This window comes from Phyllobates terribilis, unplaced genomic scaffold, assembly GCF_046119375.1.
Source record: "Phyllobates terribilis strain yellow unplaced genomic scaffold, ASM4611937v1 Scaffold_4__5_contigs__length_816908805, whole genome shotgun sequence".
Classification (NCBI taxonomy): domain Eukaryota; kingdom Metazoa; phylum Chordata; class Amphibia; order Anura; family Dendrobatidae; genus Phyllobates; species Phyllobates terribilis.
The window spans coordinates 784,844,939-784,866,196 of NW_027362764.1; positions in this window are offsets into that span (position 1 = coordinate 784,844,939).

Genomic DNA, 21,258 nt, shown 5'->3' on the forward strand with positions numbered 1-21,258 from the left:
AGAGCCAAAGTCTACCACATCCTTACGCAGGGTAGACCACCAGTAATACCGGGAAATGAGTAGGAAGGTCTTCTTTTGGCCGGCATGGCCAGCTAGTTTAGAAGAATGACCCCAGCGAAGAACCCTCTCACGGTCTGGGGGCGCCACGAACGTCTTGCCGGGTGGAAGACGAGTCAAATCCAAGGGGGCCACATTCATCACCTTGGAGGGGTCGATAATGTGCATAGGCTCCTCCTCTTGGTCGGAGGACAGGAAGGATCGGGACAAGGCATCAGCTTTGACATTTTTGGCCGCCGGGCGGAAATGAAGGATGAAATCAAAGCGGGCAATGAACAAAGACCACCGGGCCTGACGTGGATTAAGTCTCTGGGCATTTTGGAGATATGCCAGGTTCTTGTGATCCGTATAGATGATCACCGGGTATAGAGCCCCTTCAAGCAGGTAACGCCACTCCTCAAGCGCCAATTTAACGGCAAGCAGTTCTGGGTCTCCTATGGAGTAATTGCGCTCAGAGGAGGAGAAGATTTTAGAGAAAAAGCCGCAGGTTACCATTCTCCTGGAGGAAGACTTCTGGGTGAGCACCGCTCCGGCTCCTGAGGAGGAGGCATCAACCTCCAGGTAGAACTGTTTGTTGCAGTCCGGACGGTGCAGCACAGGGGCAGAGGAGAAGGCTTGTTTCAGGGAAAGGAAGGCCTCCTCAGCTTCGGATGACCATACCTTGGGATTTGCTCCCTTACGGGTGAGCGCAGATATGGGCGCAGTCCGTGACGAGAAGTGAGGAATGAAGAGACGATAGTAATTAGCGAAGCCCAGGAATCGCTGTATCGCCTTCAAGCCCTCCGGACGGGGCCACTTTAGGACAGCAGAGAGCTTCTCGGGATCCATTCGCAAGCCTGTCTGGGAGATAACATAGCCCAGGAAAGGAAGAGAGGTCTGCTCAAAAAGGCACTTCTCGTATTTAGCATAGAGGTGGTTCTGCCTGAGCCTAAGCAGGACCTGACGAACATCCCTCCAGTGTGTGGGAAGATCCGGAGAGAAGACCAAGATGTCGTCCAGGTATACCACCACGCAGGAGTAAAGAAGGTCACGGAAGATGTCGTTGACCAGTTCTTGGAAGACGGCGGGAGCATTGCAGAGACCGAAGGGCATCACACGGTACTCATAGTGTCCGTCCCGGGTATTAAATGCTGTTTTCCACTCGTCTCCCTGACGGATACGGACCAGGTTATACACTCCACGTAGATCCAGCTTGGAGAAGATCCTGGCGCCTTTAAGACGATCAAATAACTCAGAGATGAGCAGAAGGGGGTATTTATTTTTAACCGTGATCAGATTGAGTCCTCTATAGTCAATACAGGGGCGTAGCGAGCCGTCTTTCTTTTTGACAAAGAAGAATCCGGCTCCAGCCGGGGAGGTAGATTTCCGGATAAATCCCCTAGCCAGATTCTCTTCAATGTACTCAGACATGGCCCGGGTCTCGGCTGCAGACAACGGGTAGATACGCCCACGGGGAGGAGTGGTGCCAGGTACCAGGTCGATCGGGCAGTCATATGGCCTTTGGGGTGGCAACGTCTCTGCTTCCTTCTTACCGAAGACGTCCGCATAGGGCCAGTAAGGAGCCGGGAGACCTGGTAAATTAGCTGGAGTTGGCGGAGGGCGAGCTGGGCGGACCGGAACCAGGCAGGTCCTATGGCAGTCTGGACCCCATCGGAGTACTTCACCGGATCGCCAGTTCAATACAGGTTCGTGTGTCTGGAGCCAAGGTAGACCTAGCAACAGGGAGTGAGAAAGTCCGGACAACACATGGAATGAGATTTCCTCAGAGTGCAGCATTCCCACCTGCAGGGTTATGGGTTCAGTGACGAGCAGGATGGTCTCCGAAAGAAGTCTTCCATCCACGGAGGCGACTGATAATGGTTCAGCCAGGGACTTGGTGGGAATACGGTATCTCTCTACCAGAGACTGGGAGATGAGGTTTCCAGCAGCTCCAGAATCCAGGTGGGCGAGTTCAAAGTGACGGTTTTCTCCCCAAGCAATAGAGACCGGTAAAGTCAGAGACGGAGAGGGCTTACTTTTGTCTAGGACGACCTCTCCGAGCGGTCCTAGACACTGGCGTTTCCCGGCTTCTCCGGGCAGGAACGGATGAAGTGCTCCATACTGCCACAATAGAAACAGCTTCCCTCGGCTCGGCGAGATTCTTGGCGAGATCTGACCATCTTGGTCTGGTCGATCTGCATAGGTTCAGGCGAGAGCGCCCGCGGAGTGACTGATTGAGAGGCAGGTCTCAGGGAAGTAGGAGCAGAGCAAGAAAAGTCTTTCTCCCAGGTAGTCTCTTTGGCACGTTCTTGGAACCGGATGCCAATCCGGATAGCTAGTGACACCAGGTCATCCAGAGTGGTAGGAATGTCCCGACCAGCTAACTCGTCCTTAATCCGACCGGAAAGACCCTCCCAGAAGACGGACACCAGAGCCTCATTTTCCCAGGCAAGCTCAGAAGCGAGGGTGCGGAACCGTATGGAATATTGGCCCACGGTGAGACTCCCTTGGCGGAGACGTAGCAGAGAGGAGGCAGAAGAGGTTTTCCGTCCAGGTTCATCGAAGACTTTCCGGAAAGCAGCGAGGAAAGACGGCAGGTCGGACACCAGGGGATCCCCTCTCTCCCACAGGGGATTTAGCCATGCCAGTGCCTCCCCAGTGAGATGGGACATGATGAAGGCCACCTTGGCCCGGTCGGAGATGAACTGGTATGCCAATAGCTCAAAGTGCAGGGTGCACTGGTTTATGAAACCCCGAGCTAAAGTAGGTTCGCCGGCAAAGCGTGGAGGTGCCAGAATCCGAGGTCCATAGTCGGGTACCATGAAGGGACTGGATTGCGGTACCGCAGGAATGGGCACGGCTGGACCAGAGGTAGACATAGACAAGTCACACAATGCGCCTAGACGAGAGTTAACGGACCGTAGATAGGACAGTACCACCTCCTGCTGAGTTTTCTGACGTAAGACTTCCTGGTGCAGATCGGAGATCTGGGGGCCACCGGGTTCCATGGCCCGAGTAAACTGTAACGGGTCTGGGAGGTGGAACCTCTGTGCAACTATACAAGGGGGCAGTCCTTGTAAGGAAGCGGGTGGCTCCCAGGGAAGACGGGCAGGTAGTCACGGCAAGTGACAGGGACAGTCTCTGGGTAGAGGGGCAGGTAGTCACGGCAAGTGACAGGGACAGTCTCTGGGTAGAAGGGCAGCGGGCTGGTGGCTGGTGAACGCTCCCAGGTGAGCGGGCGAGAGTCTCTGGACAGGCAGGTGTTCACGGCAAGTGACGGCAGAACCTCCAGGTAGACTAGCAGACAGGTAGCGGGTGGACGCTCCCAGGTTAGCGGGCAAGAGTCTCTGGACAGGCAGGTGGTCAAGGCAAGTGACGGCAGAGCCTCCGGGTAGGCTAGCAGGCAGGTAGCAGATGAGCGCTCCCAGGTGAGCGGGCAAGAGTCTCTGGACAGGCAGGAGGTCACGGCAAGTGACGGCAGAGCCTCCAGGTAGGCTAGCAGGCAAGTAACAGGTGAGCGCTCCCAGGTGAGCGGGCAGGCTGGTCCATAGACAGACTGACAGGTGTCGGAGAGCAGACCGTCGGACCGCAGGCTTGCAAGCTGGTAAGCGGATATCAGGCAGGTATCAAGCAGGAATCTGGCAGATGACTGGCAGGTAACAGGCAGGAATCAGGCAGGTGACTGGCAGGTCACTGGCAACGGGACCTGAGGGCTGAAGCAGAGTGAAGGCTTTGCAACAACATTGCTCGGGGCTCCTCCATTTTGGAGGAGGTGCCTTATATATGGGAGGTCCTCCGGCAATTGGCCGGGGACTCCTTAGGACGGCGCGCGCGGTCCCTTTAAGAGAGGGGGAGCACGCGCGCGAGCGCCCTAAGCACACTGCCGGGGAAGGAGCGCGTGCCGGAAGCAGCGGGGAGAGAAGCGCTGGAGGACGCCGCGCCAGGAGCGGGGAGGTGAGAGGGACGGCGTCTCTGCCTAGTACGGGGCAGAGACGCCGATGCTACACAGACTACCTCTTCCTTATGTACTGACAGGTTTCCTTTAAGAAATGAATAAATTCCATGTGCCACGGTGTCAATAGATGGACATTCACTTTACGTCTTTTTCATACCATCTGGGGCGTGTGGTTTTCTCACCAGCAGGCGAGAAGTTAGACATTGTCATTATAATGATAGGCCGGTATTATGTCAATGACGCGAGATAGCGGTAAAATAACAAGACACATGTTCTCCGCTCGTCTTATCCTGCAGCTCTGCTCTGCCTCGCGTCTTGTGAATGATGATAAAATGCCGACAGCTTTGTCACCAGAATTGACACAGCGAATGAAAGGGAGCTCCGTCTGTCACTGTGTACGCTCTGGACCTACTGACATGAATAATATATGTACTATATGGAGATTATGGGGCACCCTACCAACGTGAGCGAGCACGGAAAGCAAGCACGGAAAGTTACCAGCGCCACTCCTGGAAGACTGAGGTCTATCGTAGCTCCATGAATGTCCAAAATCTCCTATCAGGTCATCAAGCCAGGGATTAAATCCACTGCAGTCATTGATCCCTATAAGAGAATCCCAGTATTGTCAAGGGATTATGGGAAAAATTGAATAAGGCAAAAATCCGAAAGATTTACATTTGTTCCAAAAGATTGGTTTTAGTGATACGGGATAAATACTGCATGTTTCCGCTCTTGTTCCTGTAGATGATGGTTTGAGTGACTCCTGGATTCTCAGTATATCGAGGGTTTGACTTCATGTATGATGAGGATTTTATCCTATCAAACTGGACCAATGCGGTAAAATAAACCTTTCTTTCATGTCATTATTCCAAATAGAGAAAGGTTTTTAAACATTAATGGATTATTCCCAGAATCATATTATTTCTTCACAAAGCACAGAAAATGCATACTAATTGTTAATATATAAACTAAGCCCAACAAAACTTTTCTTTCTTGTATCCTTATATCTTTTTTCATCTTTATCTGCCCGTCGGTGCATCCATCTTCACATATGTGAAGCCCATCTTCCAGCATGTCTCTACTTTCTCTCTCAGCCCACTGTATTCAGCCTATCCTGTAGTATATCTCTCCTCTCAGACCCCTATATGAATAGCCCCCGTGGCGCCCCTGAGGGTCCGACCGCCACAGGGATGCTGCACTTTTTTAATGGAGTGTGGTGTTCCTCCTCCGAGGTAAGCCCAGTGTGTTAGTTGTGACCTAACCATTTGCATCCAACACCACACTTCTCCACCAGAGGGAGCTAGTATGCACCAGGTGCTGCTCCCCTGGTTACAGGGAGACTGGGGAACACAAAGTGGTAGGAACCAGTTAGTGGGTGAGGGTGGAGGACTTACAAGTTAGTTACACTTTAGAATTCATATTTAATAGAAAGCCATCTTGGTTCTTGGTCCTTCTGCTAATTCTCCCTAGTTAATTAGTTGGTCGTACTGTGCTGTCAAAATACTGTGTGTAATGTGACCTCCCTCCGGGAGCGCAGATCCTGTGTGGGCCTGCAACGGAAAGGGACACAGCCCTCGTACCCTGGCCTTGGGACGAGAGGTAGGTTGTAGACAAGGAATGTCTCAACCCGGCCGAGGACCTGGATCAAGAAGGCCCGGGAGCTTTAGAGTGTGGCTCCCTAGCAAATGGGTCCCGGGGAGGATGCAAACGGAGCGGTGTACGCCACCTGTCCTCGCCTACCTGATCTATTCAGAGGGATTCCGGCTGCAAGAGGGGTACCGGCCCCCGACACCCGACCTTGTACTCTATGTCCTGGACGGGAAAGCCCAGTTAGGCCCTGAGGATCCCACCGGGCATCGGATGGAGAGGAATTGCCACCCGTGCCCTAGTCCTGAGAGGAGCTCAGAGGGAGACCCGGCCTATCTACACACGCACAGACGGGGAAGGGTGAAGTCTGTAGTGCAGGAACACTCTGGTGCAGGGTCGCTACCGAACACTGGACTTTCTCGGAGGTAGTCGGACCTCCGTCCCTGGTGGCTGCAGGACTCCGCGGGGAGTAGGGAGTCGCCTTCCCGCTGTCATCTCTGAGTGAGTAAAGCCTTGGAAGTTCACCCCTATGGCCTCCGGACTGTTCATTATGCGCCATACCATGCGACGCGGTGCCCGTACTCCCCGCACTACTACTCCCCCCTCCATCCTGTTTGCTTGCCTTGAGGCCTTGCTCCGCCTGTGGGGAGCAGTGAGAACTTTGGCCGCCACGACACCAGGCCTCGGCGGACTGTAGCGGCGCTGGTGACCCTTCACAAGGCACAACAGGTGGCATAGTCGTTAAAATAAGCCACTCAACCTGGACGAGCCCACAACATCTTCCTTTTCATGTGACGACCCTGAGCACGGGTCGGGTCCGGGCCACGGCTACATCCCATCTCTTCGTCACAGGGCCCGACACCGAGTCCCCCAACACCCAGGGTAAACTCAAGACTAAAAGGGCTCTTTCGAGAATTGAGGCGTCACACCCCTCCTGCAGTATATCACTCCTCTCAGGCACCTATACATAACCTCCTCCTGCAATACATTGCTTCTCTCAGCCCAATGTATACAGCCCCATTCTTCAATATATTTCTCCTCTCTCAGCCTCCTGTATAAAGCCAATTTTACAGTATATCTCTCCTCTCAGACCCCTATATACAGAGCCCCTCTCCTACAGTATATCACTCCTCTCGGGCCCCTGTATACAACTTCCTCCTGCAGTACATGGCTCCTCTCAGCTCACGGTATACAGCATGCAGCTGCAGTATATCACTCCTCTCAGGCCCCTATATTCAACCTCCTCTTGCAGTACATCACTCCTCTAAGTCCACTGTATGCAACACCCTCATTTAGTATATCTCTGTCTCTCTCAGACCCTGTATACAGAGCCCCTTCTTGCAGTATATCACTCCTCTCAGGCCCCTGTATACAACCTCCTCCTGCAGTGCATGGCTTCTCTCAGCCCACTCTATACAGCAACTGAATATCTCTCCTCTCGCCCGTTTTCAGTCCAGTCTTGCAGTATATCACTCCTCTCAGTATCCTGTATACAGCCCTTCCTGCAGTATCTCTCCTTTCTCCAAGCTTCCTGTACATATACTGCAGAATGGGCTATCTCTTCTCTCAAACTCCTGTAACTAGAGCCCCCTTCCTGCAGCATATCACTCCTCTCAGCTCCCTATATACAGCCTATCCTACAGTATGCCTCTCCTTTCTGTCCCCTGTATATCCAACAGACGTTATTTATTCATGTACCTATTTCCTGCTTATATTGTGCTCATCACAAGCAGAACAGCAGTGTAAATCATAGTGGACAGTCACCTGATCAGAACCCAAAAGACAATGTAACCAAGCTGGAGTAGCTGACCATATCACCTATCATACTGGTTGTGATATTAATCAAGTAATGATCTTGACTTATCTATCCTTACGCTGCAAAAAATTTTTGTTTTGTAAACAGGATTGAAAATTCGCAGCGTACAGTAAATGAACATGCTTTTAAATATATATGCAATTTCTCCTACAATCCTGGCACATTTTCTGCCTGCAAATTCGTACTGGAAAATCTGCTTCACAGCAGTTTTGTTTGTACTTTCCGTAAATCATATCTGCTGGGATATGTCCAATCACGTGCTTTCAGCGGCAAAACAAACCTCTGGCCATCGGAAAAGACTTAATAGGAGGACAATATGCAAAATGCATCAGAAAAATCCTGCGCACAAATATCCAGCTTTATGCTGCAGATTGACACTAATTTTAGTATCTCATGACCTTTAATTTTGATACATAAGTTAAAAAAAACAAGAGCTGCAACATTGTAGCAGGTCTAGTGTTGAGGACAGTGCAGCAGTGCTCAACGTGATGGTGCAGCCACATAAATACCAATCAGGGCGAGGGGGCGACGTTCATACTTTATGCATGATATGTTTTGACTCATTTGTCCTCGTATAGATCTGCTCAAATTATAAGAGGAGAAATCTCCGTGGAAGAACAGTGCCATTATGTAAATTAGTGTTTTCTATCTGCATACCATTCTCTGATTACTTAACAAAAACATCCGTCTCCTTCCTCTCGCTGACTGGAATGCTCTGCTAAGTTTTTCAAGTAGTTTCAGACTTAAATTTTGCAAGGAGAACCAGAATAATCGACGAATTAATGGTTGAAGAGGTTATTGTTTTTGCCACAAAAGCATAAGGATAATGCCCATTAACATCCCCCCCCCACCCCCGATACCTTTTCTGGGTCAAGGCAAAAGTGAGCACAGACCAGTAACTCTACTTAAACCCTTCCCACTTTACCCCCAGGGTTATACAAAGTCTCAGCACCATATCTAGTACACAGCACTGTTACAGGGAATACATGCAATACAAAAAGCACTAAAACAGCAACTATGGTAGCACCAGTGGTTGTCAGTGGAATCAGCAGTGGTTACAAGTGGTAGCAGCAGTAGTTGACAGTGGTTGCAGCAGTGGTTGTTAGTGGAAGCAGCAGTAGTTGTCAGTGGCTGCAGCAGAAGTTGTCAGTGGTAGCAGCAGAGCTTGTCAATGGTGGCAGCAGTGGTTGTCAGTGGTTGCAGCAATAGTTAACACTGGTTGCCGCAGTGTTTGTCATTGGCTGCAGTACTAGTTGTCAGTGGTAATAGCAGTGGTTGTCAGTGGTAGCAGCAGTAGGGGTCAAAGGTTGCAGCAGTAGTTGTCAGTGTTTGAAGCAGTAGTTGAAAATGGTAATAGCACTGGTTGTCAGTGGCTGCAGTAGTAGTTGTCAGTGGTAGCAACAGTGGTTGTTAGTAGTAGCGGAAGTTGTCAGTAGTTGTCAGTGGTTGTCAATGGTTGCATCAATGGTTGCAGCAATAGCTGTCAGTGGTTGCAGCAGTAGTGGCCATTAGTTGTAGCCATGGTTGTCAGTGGTAGTAGCAGTGGTTGTCATTGGTTGTAGTAGTAGTTGGCAGTAGTTGCAGCAGTGGTTGCCAGTGGTAGCAGAAGTGATTGTCAAAGTCACTCCCTCCTCGGTGCTCTACAGATAAAAATATATTGAAAGACATTGGGACAGATTTATTAACCCTTCCTAATCATGTGTAAAAAGTCTGCGCATGCACCAAATTGATCACAGTGTCTCATGCTGAATGGTATACAGTGGGTCCGGAAAGTATTTAGACCCCTTTAAATTTTTCACTCTTTGTTTCATTGCAGCTATTTTGTAAATTCTAAAAAGTTCATTTTTTTCTAATTAATGTCCACTCTGCACCCCATCCTGACTGAAAACAACAGAAATGTAGAAATTTTTGCAAATTTATTAAAAAAGAAAAACTGAAATATCACAGGGTCATAAGTATTCAGACCCTTTGCTCAGACACTCATATTTAAGTCACATGCTGTCCATTTCCTTGTGATCCTCCTTGAGATGGTTCTACTTCTTCCTTGGAGTCCAGCTGTCTTTAATTAAACTGGTATAAACTGATAGGACTTGATTTGGAAAGGCACACACCTGTCTATATAAGACCTCACAGCTCACAGTGCATGTCAGACCAAATGAGAATCATGAGCTCAAAGGAACTGCCCAAGGAGCTCAGAGACAGAATTGTGGCAAGGCACAGATCTGGCCAAGGTGACAAAGAATTTCTGCATTATTCAAGGTTCCTAAGAGCACAGTGGCCTCCATAATCCTTAAATGGAAGAAGTTTGGGACCACCAGAAGTCTTCCTAGACCAACCAAACTGAGCAATCGTGGGAGAAGAGCCTTGGTGAGAGAGGTGATAAAGAACCCCAAGATCACTGTTGCTGAGCTCCAGAGATGCAGTAGGGAGATGGGAAAAAGTTCCACAAAGTCAACTATCACTGCAGCCCTCCACCAGTCGGGCCTTTATGGCACAGTGGCCCGATGGAAGCCTCTCCTCAGTGCAAGACATATGAAAGCCCGCAGAGAGTTTGCTCAAAAACACATGAAGGACTCCCAGACTATGAGAAATAAGATTCTCTGGTCTGATGAGACGAAGAGAGAACTTTTTTGGTGATAATTCTAAGCGGTATGTGAGGAGAAAACCAGGCACTGCTCATCACCTGCCCAATACAATCCCAACAGTGAAACATAGTGGTGGCAGCATCATGCTATGGGGTGTTTTTCAGCTGCAGGGAAAGGACGACTAGTTGCAATTGAAGGAAACATGAATACAGAGATATCCTGGATGAAAACCTCTTCCTGAGTGCTCTGAACCTCAGACTTGGCCGAAGGTTCACCTTCCAACAAGACAATGACCCTAAGCACACAGCTAAAATAACAAAGGAGTGGCTTCAGAACAACTCTGTGACCATTCTTGACTGGCCCAGCCAGAGCCCTGACCTAAACCCAATTGAGCATCTCTGGAGAGACCTGAAAATGGCTGTCCTTCAACATTCACCATCCAAACTGACGGAACAGGAGAGGATCTGCAAGGAAGAATGGCAGAGGATCCCCAAATCCAGGTGTGAAAAACTTGTTGCATCATTCCCAAGAAGACTCATGGCTGTACTAGCTCAAAAGGGGGCTTCTACTCAATACTGAGCAAAGGGTCTCATTACTTATGACCATGTGATATTTCAGTTTTTCTTTTTTAATAAATTTGCAAAAATTTCTACATTTCTGTTTTTTTTCAGTTAAGATGGGGTGCAGAGTGTACTTTAATGAGAAAAAAAATGAACTTTTTAGAATTTACCAAATGGCTTTTGACTTTTTGAATGTAAAATTTGCTGGCATAATTAGCGGATGCCATGTCGTGTTCGGAGAGCCGCTGATGTGCCTAAACAGTGGAAACCCCCCACAAGTGACACCATTTTGGAAACTAGACCCCTCAGGGAACATATCTAGATGTGTAGTGAGCCCCTTGAAACTCCTGGTGCTTCACAGAAGTTTATAACAGTAAGCTGTGAAAATAAAGAAATCAAATTTTTCCACAAAAATGTTTTTTATCCCCAAATTTTGCATTTTCATAAGTGTAACAGGCGAAATTGCACCATGAAATGTGTTGTGCAATTTCTCCTCAGTACACTGATACCCAACATATGGAGGAAAACTACTGTTTGGGCGCACGACAGGGCTTGGAAGGAAAGGTGCGCCATTAAACTTTTTGAATGCAAAATTTGATGGAATAATTAGTGGATGCCAAGTTGCGTTTTGAGGGTCCCTCATGTGACTAAACAGTGGAAACCCCCACAAGTGACACCGTTTTGGAAGCTAGACCCCTCAGGGAACATATCTAGATGTGTGGTGAGCCCCTCGAAACTCCAGGTGCTTCACAGAAGTTTATAACTTTGAGCAGTGAAAATAATAATTAAAAAAAAAACAACACATTTTTCCAGCAAGAATATTTTTTAGCCCCAAATTTTTCATTTTCACGTTTTCACAAGAGTAACAGAAGAAAATGGACCATACAATTTGTTGTGCAATTTCTCCTGAGTACACAGATACCCCATATGTGGTTGAAAACTACTTTTGAGGCATAGTGCAAAACTCATAATGGAAGAAGCGCCATATTGAAGTTCAGATTTTGTAGGGATGGTTTGAGGGTGCTATGTCACATTTGTAGAGCCCCTGAGGTGCCAGATCAGCCGAACCCCCCATAAGAGACCCCATTTTACATACTAAATCTATTTTTGCCTTCTGGAATGCAGATTTTGCTAGAATAGTTTGCGGACTATATATACAGAGCCTATATGTGCTAGAAGAGCAGAATCCCCCTCAGTGACCCCATTTTGGAAATTATACCCCTTTGTGAATTTATCTACAAGTGTAGTGACAATTTTGACTCCATTGGTCTTTTCCAGAAACAAGCAGCAGTGGATGTTGCTAAGTGAAGATTTCAAACTGCCGTTATAGTGAACAAAATGTTGTAGTGACAAGTATGTTGTAGTTACCAGTACGTTATGCCCAGCTTGTGCTTCTGGAGACATGCACATGTAAATTAGGCGGGCTTTCATCGCTACAGGAATGCCAAACATGGGGAAGCTAACTGCGGTTTAGGCACACTGGGGCTCAGAAGGGAGGGGGGCATTTGGATTTGGGAGCACAGAATTAACTGGATTTCTTTTGGGGGGCGAGGAGCCATTCAGTTTTTCCAGAGCCTTTGTGCTACCAGTAATGTGGAAGCCCCTATATTCCCATTAACAAATGACGGACCTGAGTGGGGACTTGCTTTTTTTGTGAATGGAGTTGAAGCTTTTATTGGATACATTTTGCATAACATTTTGGATCACATTTATCCTGCGCGCTACACTGCGCACTTATATCTGTGTTTCCATCTAAATCTGAGTGACGTTATTCAGATGAAACCCTTGAGGGATCCATTCACTATAATGAGGCAGCAGAGTTACTTTGGACTCTGTCTGGCCTCTATTCAGCATTGTCTTTTTTTTCAGAAGTTCACAAAACTGTGGCTGACAGCACTGTTATGCACGCTTAAGAAAAAGATGGACACAGCCAGATCATTACCAGATGGAGTCCATGGTGCCTCGATCTGCCTCATTACAGAGAATCTTCCGTCGAGGTTTCCGTCTGAATCACGTGTTTCAGAGATTTACGCGGAAACCCTGGTGTAAGCTCTCTGCACAGAGCGCAGGATAACTGTGAGATGAGCCTTACTGCGATCTTTGGGAGGAAGAATGAACAAATCAACAGAAGGTGAAGAATTAGGTTTTATTTATTTTTTACGCCTTTCCTCATGTGGTATAAGTGCGTAGGTGAATTTATTCTTTGGAATTACAGCGATACAAGATTTATATCGGGTTTTTTATGTTTGGCTGCTATCACACACTAAAAGACGCTTTTTATTGTAAAAGCAAGTGAAGCATCGGCGTCTCTGCCTCCTGCCAGGCAGAGACACCGTCCCTGCCTCCTGCCAGGCAGAGACACCGTCCCTCTCACCACTGCGCTCCCCGCCCGGTGTCCTCCAGCGCTCCTCTTCCTGCTGCTGCCGGCGGGCGCAGCTTCCCGGGCACTCTGCTTAGGGCGCGCTCCCTCCCTCCCTCTTAAAGGGGCCGTGCGCGCTGTCCTAAGGAGTCCCTGGCCAATTGCCGGAGGTCCTCCCATATATAAGGCACCTCCTCCAAAATGGAGGTGCTCGAGCAATAGTTGTTGCACAGTGTACTTACCTCTGCTTCAGCCCTCAGGTCCCGCAGCTAGCCTGACTACTAGTCCTGCCCGCCAGCCTGACTATCAGTCCAGTCCGCCAGCCTGACTACTCTCCAGCCTGACAGTCTGTCTTCCGTTCAGTCCGCCAGTTTATCTATGGACTTTGCCCGTCTGCTTACCTGGAAGCACCTGCCCGCTACCTGCTGTGCCTACCTGGAGGCTCCTGCTTGCTACCTGCCATGCCTACCTAGAGGCTCCTGCCTGTCACTTGCTGTGACCACCTGTCAGCCTATCTGGAGGCTCCTGCCCGTCACTTGCCGTGACCATCTGACAGCCTACCTAGAGGCTCCTGCCTGTCACTTGCCGTGACCACCTGTCAGCCTACCTGGAGGCTCCTGCCCATCACTTGCCGTGACCACCTGACAGCCTACCTAGAGGCTCCTGCCTGTCACCTGCCTTGACCACCTGACAGCCTACCTGGAGACTCCCGCCTGTCACCTGCCGTGTCTGCCAGTCCATCCACCCGGATCACTCGTCTGCCTGCCTGCTGTGCCCATCTGCAATACCGGTCAGTCCCTGCCATCTGTACCGTGGGAGTCACCTGCTCTCCTACAAGGTCGTCCCCAGAGTAGCACCTGTTCCCTCTGCACGGACCCTCCCTGGTCACGGAGTCGATTGAGCCGCCGTACGACCTAGGTTGCTCCGAGTTGATACCTAGTTACGCCCCTCTGGGTCTCTCCTTGCACCGCAGCACAGAGGTTCCACCACCCGGATCCGTAACAGCAAGTTTTTGCATTGCCATATTTTGATACCAATAATTTTTCGAAATTTCTGTTGACAGAGTCATGTGACGGCTTGTTTTTTGCGGGACGAGTTGATGTTTTTATTGGTCCCATTTTCAGGCAAATTACATCTTTTGATCGCTTTCTATTTTATTTTTTGGGAGGTAAAATGAACAAAAAACAGCAATTCAGGAATTGTTTTTTGAGAATTTTTTTATGCCGTCCTGCATGTGGTAAAATTGATAAGGCAGCTTTATCATAGAATCATAGAATCATAGAATGGTAGAGTTGGAAGGGACCTCCTGGGTCATCTGGTCCAACCCCCTGCTCAAAGCAGGATTCACTAAATCATCTCAGACAGATTTCTGTCCAGCCTCTGTTTGAAGACGTCCATTGAAGGGGAACTCACCACCTCTCGTGGCAGCCTGTTCCACTCATTAATCACCCTAACTGTCAAAAAGTTTTTTCTAATATCTAATCTGTGTCTCCTCCCATTTAGTTTCATCCCATTGCTTCTAGTCTTTCCTTGTGCAAATGAGAATAAAGATGATCCTTCTACAATGTGACAGCCCTTGACATATTTGTAGACAGCTATTAAGTCTCCTCTCAGTCTTCTTTTTTGCAAGCTAAACATTCCCAAATCCTGCAACCGTTCCTCATAGGACATGGTTTGCAGACCAGTCACCATTCTGGTCGCTCTTCTCTGAACTTGCTGCAGTTTGTCTATGTCTTTTTTAAAATGTGGTGCCCAAAACTGTACACAGTATTCCAGATGAGGTCTGACCAAAGAGGAGTAAAGACCGATAATGACTTCACGTGATCTAGACTGTATGCTTCTGTTAATACATCCCAGAATTGTATTTGCCTTTTTTGCTGCTGCATCACACTGTTGACTCATGTTCAGTCTATGATCTATTAGTATACCTAAGTCTTTTTCACATGTACTGTTGCTTAGCTCTATTCCTCCCATTCTGTATATGCTTTTTTCATTTTTATTGCCCAGATGTAGTACTTTGCATTTTTCCCTGTTAAAAACCATTCTGTTGGTTGCTGCCCACTGCTCCAGTTTATTTAGGTCTTTTTGAATCCTCTCTCTCTCTTCTCTAGTATTAGCTATCCCTCCTAGCTTTGTGTCATCAGCAAATTTAATCAGTTTACCCTCAATTCCTTCATCTAAATCATTGATAAAGATGTTGAACAATACAGGTCTTCAGGTCAGTATGATTTCAGCAATACCACATTTATATCTTTTTTTAATGTTTTGCGTCTTTTACACAATAAAACTATTTTATAGAAAAAAATAATTATTTTTTCATCGCTTTATTTTGAGAGCTATAACTTTTTTATTTTTCTGCTGACAGAGCTGTATGGCGGCTTGTTTTCTGCAGGACAGGATGACGTTTTCAGTGATACCATTTTTCTTTACATTTGTGTTACACTTTTTGATCGTGTTTTATTCCACTTTTTGTTCGGCGGTATGATGAGAAAGCATTGTTTTTTGCCTTGTTTTTCATGTATTTTTTTTACTGTGTTCACTGAAGGGGTTAACTAGTGGAACAGTTTTATAGGACGGGTCATTCTGAATGCAGCGAGACTAAATATGTGTACTTTTTAATTTTTCTGTTTTTTTTTTTTTTTTTTTTTTTTTTTTACACAGACAAATGTATTTATTGGATTCATAATTTTGCTTTTTTTTCTGTACTTTATTTTGTGATTTTTTTAAAAACATTTTTATAAATTTTTATTAACTTTATTACATTGTCCCACTATGGGACGTCATCTTTCCCTGCCCTGATCACTTCCTGACAGGCAGGAAGGAGGCATCTCGACTCATGCTCTCTGAGCTGGCGCTGAATGGCCACCTTCCTGCAGGACCCTGAAGGACCCAACGGCCATCTTGGGGCCCCCGGGGTCACAATGGAGACCATCAGCACAACGAGATCGCATCTCTGTGTGCTGATGGGAGCAGACAGGGAGCCCACTCTCTCTATTATGCCCCTCGATGTCGCTGTCACTATTGACAGTGGCATCACAGGGGTTAAACGCCTGCGATCGGTGCTAGCACCGATCGTGGGTGTTGCTGTGAGGTGTCAGCTCTCACATAGAGCTGACAGCCACACTCGGTCGCGGCGGTGTTCAGTGGGAGCCCGCTCGATCGCAGCGCAGTATACGGCGCATGTCGGGAAGGGGTTAAGTCTCGCCCCCAGTACCACCCCGCACTTTTGGTTTGAAAAATAAGTCGATTTCGCTCATAAGATATGTTGCAAAGTCGCCTATTTTCATATCTACTATTGATTTATGAAATAAAAATAAAAACAACATTCCCCTTTAAATCCCGCCCCCAAACCTATTTCTCCGAGTTCCGACACTTGATTCACCCCAGAACACCCACACTTTGGTGTCATTTACATAAACCACACCCCTTTTAGTCCAGGTGTCATGGGTAATCTGCACATGCTTTATTGGCTTTCAGATATTTTGATTGCTAAATTGGGGGATCATGGATCCCCCCCAACTTTTTTGATCATTATGTTTATTCCTAAACATCTGTAATGAAAACTTGCACATCTGTCTAATAAAATTTGTATTTAAATTCTTCACCATTTTCAAGATCTCTGCTTCTTGTCAGGGAATGGGAAGCTTGGATATTCAAGGGGTTTTACAGGATTTGCATTTTCTAGGTGCAGATGGCCTTTTAGATTACTATTTTTTTTTTAGATATTTTTTGTATATTTTTCAGGAAAGCAAATGATTGTATAAATATTAGAATATTCAGTTGTACATTGTCATTATTTATAAGCAGATGTATACATTATTCATAGCGGAGCCATTCTACAGACCTAACGACGTGCTATTCACAGAAAATAAAAGAGCTCGAGGGAACCGCAGTCGCCATGTAAGACACTCGGCTCCTTTGACCTTTTTTTATTCTTTGAAAACCACTACCTTAAGGAAAATCTCCAACGTCATAAATCACCGTCACTCATCGGCTTGTAAAGAAGGAGGAAAGTTGGACGCCCAGGGCACATTTATCATTGTTTAAGGAGTTTTGACATGTTTTCCTCAGCTGAATTTAAAAAGGGTTCAGAAAGAAAGACAGCAAAACAGCATGCAACACGGTAAAGGAAAGAGCAAAGGAACCGACCGTACCCCACTATATGGACAAGAGGTTCAGAAGACAGACCAAGGTATAACTAATTATTGGTAACTGGGATGAAAAAGGGAAAATATTATAGTAGTTGTATGGAAATAGGAGCAGTATTATAGTAGTTATATTCTTGTACATAGGGGCAGTATTATAGTAGTTATATTCTTGTACATAGGAGCAGTAATATAGTAGTTATATTCTTGCACATAGGGGCAGTATTATAGTAGTTATATTCTTGTACATAGGGGGCAGTATTATAGTAGTTATATTCTTGTGCATAGGGGCAGTATTATAGTAGTTATATTCTTGTACATAGGGGCAGTATTATAGTAGTTATATTCTTGCACATAGGGGCAGTATTATAGTAGTTATATTCTTGTACATAGGGAGCAGTATTATAGTAGTTATATTCTTGTACATAGGAGCAGTATTATAGTAGTTATATTCTTGTACATAGGGGCAGTATTATAGTAATTATATTCTTGTACATAGAGGCAGTATTATAGTAGTTATATTCTTGTACATAGGAGCAGTATTATAGTAGTTATATTCTTGTGCATAGGGGCAGTATTATAGTAGTTATATTCTTGTACATAGGGGCAGTATTATAGTAGTTATATTCTTGCACATAGGGGCAGTATTATAGTAGTTATATTCTTGCACATAGGGGGCAGTATTATAGTAGTTATATTCTTGCACATAGGAGGCAGTATTATAGTAGTTATATTCTTGCACATAGGAGGCAGTATTATAGCAGTTATATTCTTGCACATAGGAGGCAGTATTATAGTAGTTATATTCTTGTACATAGGGGCAGTATTATAGTACTTATATTCTTGTACATAGGGGCAGTATTATAGTAGTTATATTCTTGCACATAGGAGGCAGTATTATAGTAGTTATATTCTTGCACATAGGAGGCAGTATTATAGTAGTTATATTCTTGCACATAGGAGGCAGTATTATAGTAGTTATATTCTTGCACATAGGAGGCAGTATTATAGTAGTTATATTCTTGTACATAGGGGCAGTATTATAGTAGTTATATTCTTGTACATAGGGGCAGTATTATAGTAGTTATATTCTTGCACATAGGGGGCAGTATTAGCGTAGTTATATTCTTGTACATAGGGGGCAGTATTATAGTAGTTATATTCTTGCACATAGGAGCAGTATTATAGTAGTTAAATTCTTGTACATAGGGGCAGTATTATAGTAGTTATATTCTTGCACATAGGGGCAGTATTATAGTAATCATATTCTTGTACATAGGGGCAGTATTATAGTAGTTATATTCTTGTACATAGGAGCAGTATTATAGTAGTTATATTCTTGTACATAGGGGCAGTATTATAGTAGTTATATTCTTGCACATAGGGGGCAGTATTATAGTAGTTATATTCTTGCACATAGGAGGCAGTATTATAGTAGTTATATTCTTGCACATAGCAGGCAGTATTATAGTAGTTATATTCTTGCACATAGGAGGTAGTATTATAGTAGTTATATTCTTGTACATAGGGGCAGTATTATAGTAGTTATATTCTTGTACATAGGGGCAGTATTATAGTAGTTATATTCTTGCACATAGGAGGCAGTATTATAGTAGTTATAATCTTTCACATAGGAGGCAGTATTATAGTAGTTATATTCTTGCACATAGGAGGCAGTATTATAGTAGTTATATTCTTGCACATAGGAGGCAGTATTATAGTAGTTATATTCTTGTACATAGGGGCAGTATTATAGTAGTTATATTCTTGTACATAGGGGCAGTATTATAGTAGTTATATTCTTGCACATAGGGGGCAGTATTAGCGTAGTTATATTCTTGTACATAGGGGGCAGTATTATAGTAGTTATATTCTTGCACATAGGAGCAGTATTATAGTAGTTATATTCTTGTACATAGGGGCAGTATTATAGTAGTTATATTCTTGCACATAGGGGGCAGTATTAGAGTAGTTATATTCTTGTACATAGGGGGCAATATTATAGTAGTTATATTCTTGTACATAGGGGGCAGTATTATAGTAGTTATATTCTTGTACATAGGAGCAGTATTATAGTAGTTATATTCTTGTACATAGGAGCAGTATTATAGTAGTTATATTCTTGTACATAGGAGGCAGTATTATAGCACTTATATTCTTGTATATGGGGGCAGTATTATAGTAGTTATATTCTTGCACATAGGGGGCAATATTATAGTAGTTATATTCTTGTACATAGGAGCAGTATTATAGTAGTTATATTCTTGTACATAGGAGCAGTATTATAGTAGTTATACACTTGTACATAGGGGCAGTATTATAGCAGTAATATTCTTGTACATAGGGGCAGTATTATAGTAGTTATATTCTTGTACATAGGGACAGTATTATAGTAGTTATATTCTTGTACATAGGGGGCAGTATTATAGTAGTTATATTCTTGTACATAGGGGGCAGTATTATAGTAGTTATATTCTTGTACATAGGGGGCAGTATTATAGTAGTTATATTCTTGTACATAGGGGCAGTATTATAGTAGTTATATTCTTGTACATAGGGGCAGTATTATAGCAGTAATATTCTTGTACATAGGGGCAGTATTATAGTAGTTATATTCTTGTACATAGGGGCAGTATTATAGCAGTAATATTCTTGTACATAGGGGCAGTATTTTAGTAGTTATATTCTTGTACATAGGGACAGTATTATAGTAGTTATATTCTTGTACATAGGGGGCAGTATTATAGTAGTTATATTCTTGTACATATGGAGCAGTATTATAGTAGTTATATTCTTGTACATAGGGGGCAGTATTATAGTAGTTATATTCTTGTACATAGGGGCAGTATTATAGTAGTTATATTCTTGTACATAGGAGCAGTATTATAGTAGTTATATTCCTGTACATAGGTGCAGTATTATAGTAGTTATATTCCTGTACATAGGTGCAGTATTATAGTAGTTACATTCTTGTACATAGGAGCAGTATTATAGTAGTTATATTCTTGTACATAGGGGCAGTATTATAGTAGTTATATTCTTGTACATAGGGGCAGTATTATAGTAGTTATATTCTTGTACATAGGGGCAGTATTATAGCAGTAATATTCTTGTACATAGGGGCAGTATTATAGTAGTTATATTCTTGTACATAGGGGCAGTATTATAGCAGTAATATTCTTGTACATAGGGGCAGTATTTTAGTAGTTATATTCTTGTACATAGGGACAGTATTATAGTAGTTATATTCTTGTACATAGGGGGCAGTATTATAGTAGTTATATTCTTGTACATAGGGGGCAGTATTATAGTAGTTATATTCTTGTACATAGGGGCAGTATTATAGTAGTTATATTCTTGTACATAGGAGCAGTATTATAGTAGTTATATTCCTGTACATAGGTGCAGTATTATAGTAGCTATATTCCTGTACATAGGTGCAGTATTATAGTAGTTACATTCTTGTACATAGGAGCAGTATTATAGTAGTTATATTCTTGTACATAGGGGCAGTATTATAGTAGTTATATTCTTGTACATAGGGGCAGTATTATAGTAGTTATATTCTTGCACATAGGGGGCAGTATTATAGTAGTTATATTCTTGCACATAGGAGGCAGTATTATAGTAGTTATATTCTTGCACATAGGAGGCAGTATTATAGTAGTTACATTCTTGCACATAGGAGGCAGTATTATGGTAGTTATATTCTTGTACATAGGGGCAGTATTATAGTAGTTATATTCTTGTACATAGGGGCAGTATTATAGTAGTTATATTCTTGCACATAGGGGGCAGTATTAGCGTAGTTATATTCTTGTACATAGGGGGCAGTATTATAGTAGTTATATTCTTGCACATAGGAGCAGTATTATAGTAGTTAAATTCTTGTACATAGGGGCAGTATTATAGTAGTTATATTCTTGCACATAGGGGCAGTATTATAGTAATCATATTCTTGTACATAGGGGCAGTATTATAGTAGTTATATTCTTGTACATAGGAGCAGTATTATAGTAGTTATATTCTTGTACATAGGGGCAGTATTATAGTAGTTATATTCTTGCACATAGGGGGCAGTATTATAGTAGTTATATTCTTGCACATAGGAGGCAGTATTATAGTAGTTATATTCTTGCACATAGGAGGCAGTATTATAGTAGTTATATTCTTGCACATAGGAGGTAGTATTATAGTAGTTATATTCTTGTACAT